This window comes from Gymnodraco acuticeps, unplaced genomic scaffold (assembly GCF_902827175.1).
Source record: "Gymnodraco acuticeps unplaced genomic scaffold, fGymAcu1.1, whole genome shotgun sequence".
NCBI lineage: Eukaryota > Metazoa > Chordata > Actinopteri > Perciformes > Bathydraconidae > Gymnodraco > Gymnodraco acuticeps.
In genome coordinates this window covers 2,379,969-2,390,447 of record NW_022990313.1, presented here as the reverse complement: position 1 = coordinate 2,390,447, position 10,479 = coordinate 2,379,969, and positions in this window count along the sequence as shown.

The following is a 10,479-nucleotide window of genomic DNA, read 5'->3' as shown; positions in this document are numbered from 1 at the left end:
CGCAGATTACCCACAAGAAAGCAGCGAAGGTGGGGGCTCCGCTAGGAACAGTATATAAGCAGGATGTATTCAGTACTCGAGGCGCTCTCTTCAACTGGGATCTTACACTGACGAGCTTGTCACGGTGAGAACTCAAGAAGAAGGAGTCCAAGGCGCTTTGTGGTATAGTATCAGATTGATGTATCTTTGTTGAACTGTGTAATAAAGTGCTTATTTGAAGAAACAATCCATTGGAGTGCAAAGTCTAGTTTTGTACAGCTAACAGAGAATAGTGTCTAGGACACAATTCCTTTTCCCTCAGAACTAAGAAACGGTCATCGGCAGATCCGGACAGCGACCCCGCTCTAGCCATATCCAAACGATCTGCGCGGAGGACGGACCTGGTCCGGTAGACTCCAACACACTCCAGAAGAGCGATCTCCCTGTGTCTCTCTGTGTGCGGGGGATCACAGGAGGGGGGGGGGGGGGGAGAGCTGTGGAATGTGACTCCACACATTCCGATGGCCAATTAGTTTTAAACAAAGAGTTCCCAACATACAGCATAGGCAACATGGGGGGTGGGGGCTGGTAAATTGTATGATCCTAAGGATGTGTCCTAATCAAACTATCTATATTGTATACTATACTTGCACTGCTTACCGTTTTCATATTTTATATATCTTAGCATATTCATACATACTGTTAATACTGTTCATGCTCAGGCTGATATCTAGTGTATTCATACCCTTCCTCACTGTTTATTCATCATTCAATTCATTCTATATTTTATTCTGTAGATTGTGTACATTACTTTTCACTTTACTGCTTGTTGCTCCTGGTTAGAAGCTAAACTGCATTTCGTTGTCTCAGTACCTGTAATCTGTGCAATAACAATAAAGTTGAATCTAATCTTGAGCAGGAACTAATGTAGGCTATTTACTTAGTACATAGCCTATCTGACATTAACGATTAAACACATTTGTGCATTCTTTATGAATGCAAACCGAGTCAAGCCGACTCCGGAGGAAATCATATTTCGTTTATCTTTAACGGTTGTACTTACACCTACGTGAATTAAAGAACATTATTTTGTTAAATAAAAACATGGTGATGTTTTGTAAATGATTACATGTCTCTTATTTAGCACAGAATATGATTCTATCCGTGACATAGGCCTATGGATCTTAACAAATATCCGCTATATCAGATACCTGTAGATCAGCTGTTTATTTCACATGATAATCACGGCTCCCCCTGGTGGATCCATTATCCATTGCAGCTGGTTTCATTATAATTAAATGTATTTATCAAGGCAAGGCAAGGCAAGGCAAGTTTATTTATATAGCACTTTCCAACACAAGGCAATTCAAAGTGCTTTACAAAAAATGAAAGAGATTAAGAAAATGGCATTTAAAATCAGTCATTAAAAAGAAACGCTAATAAAATAAACATTAAAAGAAAAAATACATGGATAAAAGTTACAGTGCAATTAAACATTAAAAGAAAAAGTACATGGATAAAAGTTACAGTGCAGTCTAAGATATGAATAGTTCAATTAAAAGCAGCGACAAAAAGAAAAGTCTTCAGCCTGGATTTAAAAGTAGTAAGAGTTGCAGTGGACCTGCAGGTTTCTGGGAGTTTGTTCCAGATATTTGGAGCATAATAACTGAACGCTGCTTTACCATGTTTAGTTCTGACTCTGGGGACAGAAAGCTGACCAGTCCCTGAAGACCTGAGAGATCTGGATGGTTCATAATTTAGCAGGAGGTCAGAAATGTATTTTGGGCCTAAACCATTCAGTGCTTTATAAACCAGCAGCAGTATTTTGAAATCTATTCTTTGACACACAGGAAGCCAGTGTAAAGACTTCAGAACTGGAGTGATGTGATCCACTTTCTTAGTGTTAGTGAGGACTCGAGCAGCAGCGTTCTGAATTAGCTGCAGCTTCCTAATAGATTTTTTAGTGAGACCTGTGAAGACACCATTGCAGTAGTCGAGTCTACTGAAGATAAAAGCATGGACAAGTTTTTCCAAATCCTGCTGTGACATTAGTCTTTTAATCCTAGATATATTCTTTAGGTGATAGTAGGCTGATTTAGTAACAGTTTTAATGTGACTGTTGAAACTCAGGTCAGAGTCCATGACTACACCTAGATTTCTGGCTTTATCTGTTGTTTTGAACATTGCAGACTGAAGCTCAGCGCTAACTTGTATACGTTCTGCCTTGGCTCAAAAAACCATTACCTCAGTTTTATCTTTGTTTAATTGGAGAAAGTTCTGACACATCCAGTCATTGATTTGTTCAATGCACTTACTCAGTGTTTGAATTGGAGCATAGTCTCCTGGTGAAATTGTTACGTAAATTTGTGTGTCATCTGCATAGCTATGGTAACTTATTTTGTTGTTCTTCATTATCTGAGCCAGTGGTAGCATGTAGATGTTAAAGAGAAGAGGCCCCAAGATGGAGCCTTGAGGAACCCCACATGTCATATTTGTCAACTCAGATGTGTATTTACCTATAGAAACAAAGTTGTTTCTGTCCTTTAAGTAGGATTCAAACCAATTCAGAACTGTTTCCGAAAGTCCCACCCAGTTCTCCAGTCGGTCTAGTAATATGCTGTGGTCAACAGTGTCAAACGCAGCACTGAGATCTAATAATACTAACACTGAAGTTCTGCCACTGTCTGTGTTTAAGTGGATGTCATTAAAGACCTTTACAAGAGCAGTCTCAGTGCTGTGGTTTGGACGAAAGCCTGACTGGAACACATCAAAACAGTTATTTAAATGCAAGAAATTACTCAACTGTTGAAAAACAACTTTTTCAATGATTTTACCTAGAAATGGGAGGTTTGATATGGGCCTGTAATTGTTCATTACTGAAGCATCTAGATTATTCTTTTTTAAGAGCGGTTTAATGACTGCAGTTTTCAGGGCCTGTGGAAAAATACCTGAGTGAAGAGATTTGTTTACTATATGAAGTAGATCTGAGGCCATGCAAGGCAAAACATCTTTGAAAAATCCTGTTGGAATAATATCAAGGCAGCAAGAGGAGGATTTCAGAAGTTGAATAATGTCCTCTAGGTTTTTATCATTAATCTGATGGAATTGTGTCATGATGTCTGAATTGTTGTTAAGTGGAGATAGGGACAACACATTTGCTGTTCCTGATGCAGAGGCACTGACTGCTTGTCTGATTTTCTGAATTTTGTCAGTGAAAAAGGAGGCAAAATCATTGCACGCCCTGGTGGATAGAAATTCAGAGGCTACTGACACTGGGGGGTTAGTTAGTCTGTCGACGGTAGCAAACAAGGCACGTGCGTTGTTTTTGTTTTTGGTAATGATGTCAGAGAAGAACGATTGTCATGCGTTTTTCAATTCCAAATTATAAAGGCCAAGTCTCTCTTTATAGATTTCAAAGTGAACCTGGAGATTTGTTTTTCGCCACCTGCGTTCAGCTTTTCGACATTCTCTTTTTTCTGTTTTCACGCTCATGGCCTTTCTCCATGGAGATATTTTCTTGCCAGACACTTCCTTTACCTTAGTTGGAGCAATGGCATCTATAACATTTTTAATTTTTGAATTAAAATGATCTACTAGCTCATTTACTGAGATGTTGGCAGGGGCAAGTGTGGAAGAGAAATTCTGAGTAAACATTTCCCTAGTATTTTCAGTTAAATATCGCTTTGTGGTTACCTCTTTTTGAACATTTTTGTGAACAGAAATAGAGCTCTCAAAGAAAACACAGGAATGGTCAGAGAGTGCAACATCAGTCACCACAACCTTAGAGATATTCAGACCCTTTGAGATAATTAAGTCCAGAGTGTGCCCCTTATTGTGCGTGGGCTCCGTCACATGCTGAGTCAGTCCATAGCTATCAAGAACACAAAACAGTTCTTTAGCCCCTCTGTCCTGGGGGTTGTCAACATGGATGTTAAAATCACCAACAATGACTAGACGGTCAAAGTCAATACACACTATAGACAGCAGTTCAGTAAAGTCATCAAAAAAGCTTGCACAGTATTTGGGTGGTCTATAGATATTTAGGAACAGAGCTCGAGAGGAGCATTTCAGCCGAAGGGCCACATATTCAAAAGAATCAAAGTTTCCATACGATGTCTTCCTGCATTGAAGGGAATCATTGAACAGAATAGCAACTCCACCCCCTTTCTTATGCATTCTTTCCTGACTCATAAAACTAAAGTTGGGAGGGGTTGATTCGATAAGAACAGCTGCACTGTTATTTTGTTCAATCCAAGTTTCTGTTAAAAACATAAAATCGAGATTGTGCTCAGTGATTAAATCATTGATTAAAAATGTTTTTCCTGCCAAAGACCTGACATTTAATAAAGCTAGTTTAAGTTTGTTAAACACACTATCAGTCATGTTTTTTGTAACAAGCTGTGGCTGACATGGAATCACTGCTAAATTAGATACACTCACACAAACGTTTGAGCGCTTCCTGTTTCTATGATTCACCGCTCTTAATCTATTACCTATCAACACAGATATCGGCAAAGCTACTGGCAGGCAGGGCCCCGACATGTCCTGGAAAGAGTTGAGAGTGCCATACGCCCTTGAGCCTGGACCCATCACATATCAGTAAGAGTTTGTTGTGTTTTGTACACACACATCCTTATCAGGCTTCGGAGACTGCAGAAGCCCCCTCGAAGGGAGGGGAGGTGGTCGACGTAGGCACGGTGATGGAGACGGGCTAGATGGTGCGGGGGTAGAGGACATGCTGCCAGGGGGGGGAGGTGGTTGACGTAGGCGCGGTGATGAGGACGGGGGAGATGGTCCGCGTCTCCGCTGTGATTTTGGTGGGCGTCGTTGAGGAGCGGGGGTAAAGGACATGGTGCCAGCCCTGTGTATCGCCTTCGTTTGGTCTTTGAACTCCAGGAAGGAATCGGTGCCAACCCTCTGTATCTCCTTTGTGTGTTCATCGATCTCCAGGAGGGTGGGCGAGGGTGAAAGGGTGAACGGAGTATCCTCAAAGGCGCTGACAGGGGGGGGGGGGGGCAGTGGAGACTCCTCCATGTGTCTCATATGTCTCCCATAATCAGAACATTCCTCAGGCGGGTGCAGTGATAATTCTTCAGGGTTTTCTGCGTGATGTGTTGTGTCTTTCTCGTGTTTTGATTCCTCTTGTCGCTTGTCCTTGGCAGAGGGAACAGATTGATGACGCAGGCAGTTGAATATGTTAGAGATAAACAATTTCACTCCTGACTTGTTCAGGCAAACTCCATTTGCCTTGAAAAGATGTCTGCGATCCCAGAAAAAGTTAAAATTGTCAATAAAATGAACAGAATGGTCAGTACAGGCCGTTGAAAGCCAGGTGTTCAGTGCAAACAATCTGCTGAATCTCTCCACTCCTCTTCTGACTGGCGGTAGAGGGCCACTGATGAACACCTCTGCATTTAGAGAGCTGGCAGTTTCCAACAAACATTTAAAGTCTTCTTTCAGCACTTCTGACTGTTGTTTCACAACATCATTTGTTCCAATGTGCAGTACCACATTCTTCACAGTCGGATGTTCAGCCCCAATATGCAGGATCTTCTCAGCCAAGTCAGAGACCACATCCTTGGGAAAACAGAGTACTTTGGTGTTGTTCTTATTACACAGACCTTTTACATCTCTTACAGCAGAGTCACCCACAATCAGAGTTTCAGGCCCAGTCGTTAGCTTTCCCTCCAGCCTTTTACTTTTAGAGTAGCTATTGGTCCTTACCCTGCTGCGTGAAGAGGACAGGTTATCCAGGTCATCAGATCTCCGGTTCTCGGTCAGCGGAGCGTATCTGTTCTGGATTGGCACACTTGGTGGTTTAGGAGGATTGTTTGTAATTCTCCCTTTAGCAGCTGTCCACTGCTGTTTCCTAGTATGAACAGGGGTTGAAGAGGCGCTCTTCCTGGGTGATAACAATGCAGGCCAGCCGGTCGGATCACAGATTTCGGAGCTCTGGGCTCTGCCTGTTATCCGTCCTCCCAAATCCCATGGAAGTGATTTACTCTTAGGCTTTGCACCCAGAGAGTTCCAGGGAGGACTATCACTTGTAGATTTATTACCCGGTACACAGCCCTCCTGTTCCTTGGAATCCTTGTAGCTGCTAACTAGCTGTGAGTTAGCATACCCTTCTCCATTACTTTGCAACACTGGTAAAGTCGTGTCATTCCCACGACATAGTCCATTCAATTCCACGTTAACTTCCAACCGTTGCATTTTCATTTCCAACACAGCCATCTTCTGTATAAGTTTCTGGAAGTCATCTGTAGAGAACGGAGGCATTTTGCTACCAACTAGCTTAAGCTAAATAGCAGTAGCCTACCAGGCTTTAGCTGTTGCTAGGCCACGCTATTGTAAGACTGACGTCGTCGTAAAAATGTTGAAATATGGCTGAAACCCTCCGTCTATTTACGAAGATGAACTGTCCCAGTGATAAGTTAATGTCCAGGAGCCGCTGCTCGAAGTTTTCAGAGAATAAGAATAGGAAAATCCGCATAAAAAGTAAGCAGAGGCAAGAGCAAGCAGAAAAGCGTCTGCACTGTAAGAAAGATAAGGAGGTAGCTTTAAGTCAAGGGGCCGTATCGAGTCCTGCGGGGGGTTTTCCTTTTCAGCAGGGGCCCACCCCGTGCCGATCACGGACCCGCACGGGTAGGCGTCTGAAATGAAGCGCTACATCTGTATGCTGACATATTCTTCATGTCTCAACCAAGTTTCAGTGAGACAGCATATATCAACATTATAATCTGATATTAAATAATTTCCCAATATTGCTTTAGATGCTAGAGATCTTATGTTTAAGAGTCCACATTTAATCTTCCTGTGTTGTTGCACTGTAGTAGTGGTTACATTTACTTTTATTAGGTTATTATTAATGCTGTCAAAATTATCGCGTTAACGGCGGTAATTAATTTTTTGAATTAATTACGTTAAAAATATTTAACGCATTTAACGCATGTGCAGAATGGCCCGCCCCATACATCCCACCAGTGGCAGCGCTGGGGTAGGCTACACTATGGAAGCAAACAAGAGACAGAAGTATTCGAATTGTATTAGACACCGAATTTATAGCATTGAAAATAATTACTTTGAAAATCATGTATCTGAATGTTTTTGCTCCGAATTTACCTATGTGAAATAAAAATGTAAAAATTCAAGTGAAAAAAATTCGAATGTTCAAATTCAGATCCCAAAAATTCGACGTCAAAAAATTCGGTGTATAAAATTCGATGTCAAAAATTGCGATGCAGCATCATCCGGGCTACTCAGACAGGATAAGCAATCGAGCCCTAATGCAATCAAACTGACTTGGCCTATCAGAGCACGGCTTTGTCAGTCATGTGATCACAACAACCCGGGAGAAAAATGACGGAGAACAGCGGGGCTCGCCGCTCGGGTAAGTAGTCAGTTTGTGCTCTTTATCTTACAAGCAGTGAGGGCTCGACAGCATTTGTATCTTACATTAGCTAAATGAGTGAAGTAGCCTTGTGCCTTGCTGTTAGCAAGCTCCGTAGTTATCATTAATTGAAGTGAATCACAACGTTACCGTGTCCTTTTGTGTGTGTGTGTGGGGGGGGGGGACGGTTTGCAAAGTAACGTAACGATCACTTCGGTTAGATAAGTCAAGTAGACCATGCTACACTATACGAAATACTCTCTTACAAAATCCCTGCATTTAAACATGTTAATGTTACTTTAATGCTAGTATAATTAGCAACAAGTGTTGTTAGAGTATTTAAAGTAGACACAAGTTATTCTATTATATTATATCATTTGATTTATTGTTATTACCGATGCACGAGTTGACTTAACTGTTGTAGTTGGAGCTCATTTGAACAATGAGCTAACTAATTATTACTTTCATAATGGTGTAATGTGCCGACTATTTTCTACATTAATAGATGAAGGTCTGGTTTGTTCAAAGTCTCAAACTAGTAGGACCAGAGCCCGAGAGACTCTAGGGCTCTGAGTAGGACATGCTGTCATAATTACCCAGAGTCCGAAGTGACACCGTTACAATGTTAAAGCTGTTGGATAAATGTAGTGACGTAAAAACTAAAGTATTCAAGATAGTGTAGTGGAAAAGAGATAATGTTTTTGTTTTAAATGTTACCAAAACAAAATCTCTTGTTTTGGACTGACAGTAATGATTCAAGAAATAGTAGATAAATAAATACACACACATCAATGTGTTGTGGATGGAACACAACAAATGGTGCTCTTACCTGTGATGCCTCCTCCACACATTATAACCAGACTGTATCATTCAAACTATAAGTAACAGTTCTAGCTACTTGACTTCAGACAAACAATTCAAAAGACAAAATCAACACAATGTATTGAAAGACCAATCTTTATTTCTCTCCTTTTGTTTGTATTATTAAACCCTGTCAATCTAAAAAACTGAGCAACTCAACAGTTAACTTTATATTTCTTATTGTCCAAAGCATCTATTACACTATTTGTTCCCCTCTCATATTCACAGGATGGATGATTAGAGACTTTGGGGGAAACCTCAGCTTTATGAACGTCCTGTCTGTTGCTTTGGCCGGAGAGGGCTGAGGGTCTTTCCCTGCGAGGAGTCCTCCTCGCAGGGAAAGACCCTCAGCCCTGATGGAGGAGGACTTACACCAGCTGCACCTACAGAACTTAGCCCATGCTGGGCATAGCTGTTACCACCTGCACAGGCCTAGCCTGTCAATTAACAGATTAACATTTAGTGTAACTTATGTATATTATTTCGTTTTTATTTATTTTTTAAATGGTGATGGTTCATGCTTGATAACTTTTAGTTCACATTTCAATAAATTGTATTTGCACTCCTTTTGTCCGTTATCCTTACTGAAAATGTTAAATTACACATTCACATCTGACTGAAGATTGGTACCATTTATTTATGACGTTCCAAACTCGGCGGCACAAGGCACAAGTGATGTGAAGCTCAAAGTGCAAATGCATTTGATCAGCTGACTTTTTTTTTGCCAAACTTTATAGGCCTGACAATCACACTGTCTCTGAGGTGCAACGTAAAACACAAAACAACACAAATGAAGTTCCTGTTAGACTACAAAACTAGTCAGTGTGCAGGTCTTTGTGTTACAATACAAGTGTCTCTTAGTGAATGTCCTGTACTGCTCTTAAATCTCATCACATCAGCTTCTCCTTTCCCTCTTGGATGTTCTTCTGGACCCTCAGAGAAAGAGAACATGGTGAAGCAGTCCTGTCTCTCAGGCGTGTCCTTTCCTAACAGAAATATCAAAAAACATATTATTGCTGAGCAAGTGTGTTATTTAAGAAAGAGGTGTGTTTGTTTGTTCATAAATATAATGATTTTTTATTTGAATGTGTTTTTTAAATCCAACAGTGTACTACAAAGATAATCAGATTATGAATAAACCATTCTAAATTCATCAACATTGAAATAAATGTATTATTAAAATAATATTTAACTGTTATCAAAACGTAGTGCAACTGTGGAAGCTTGCTCTGTTCGGTTGTCTCACTGAAAGACAAAGGGTCGCAGCTCTCACTATGTGATGTTGCTTGGTCAAATGTAAATGTAACCTTTTGCTAAGAAAGTACACTCAACATCACTGATGTGTAGGTGATCTAGTATTCAGCCATGTTTAATGGCATGTCTATCAGTGTATTGGAGTCATTACTTTATGCATTATTTGTAAAGCATGAAAAAGGTGTACCTTGGAATCCGTGCTGAAGTTCTCTGCTGTGAGGAGTCCAGATCTGTCTCTCCTCCTCTGGTCCAGGTCTGTCTCTCCTCCTCTGGTCCAGGTCTGTCTCTGGTCCAGATCTGTCTCTCCTCCTCTGGTCCAGATCTGTCTCTCCTCCTCTGGTCCAGGTCTGTCTCTCCTCCTCTGGTCCAGGTCTGTCTCTCCTCCTCTGGTCCAGGTCTGTCTCTCCTCCTCTGGTCCAGCCTGTCTGGGTCACCTTGAGGACACTTTGAACAAACAGATGTAAAGTTACATGCATGGGTTACAGACTTCTTTCCATGCAAACAACTTTGTATCTTCTTTTAAAAACAGGTCATAATCTTATTGTTATACTTAAGAAATGGCTGGATATCACAGTCCTTATACTGTATCAGTTTGATTGAGTATTATTGTGTAGGTCCTTTTTATTTTACTGTTACTTTGGATGAGGTTTTCATGAGTCAGTCAAATTAATTTGTTTTCATGCCATATTCAAATGTATCACACACGTAAGGGTAACACACAAACCTATTGAACAAATGCAATGCAATGGATAAGCTTCATTTCCACTGAAGTCACAGATAACGTCATATATAATATTTAAACAAATCATTTCCTTGTCACTAAAGCATTGACTACGCTATTCATCGTCCTTAAATGCAGGAATTAAGTTACATGTTCTGTTCTACAGCCACGATGAGGCTGTTTCTCAAGTGTGAGGATAATACAATTAAAAGAGGCATTGGTAATAATATTAAAAACGACAATGTTTGGGTCGTTCGTCGGATAGGCGGTTAGC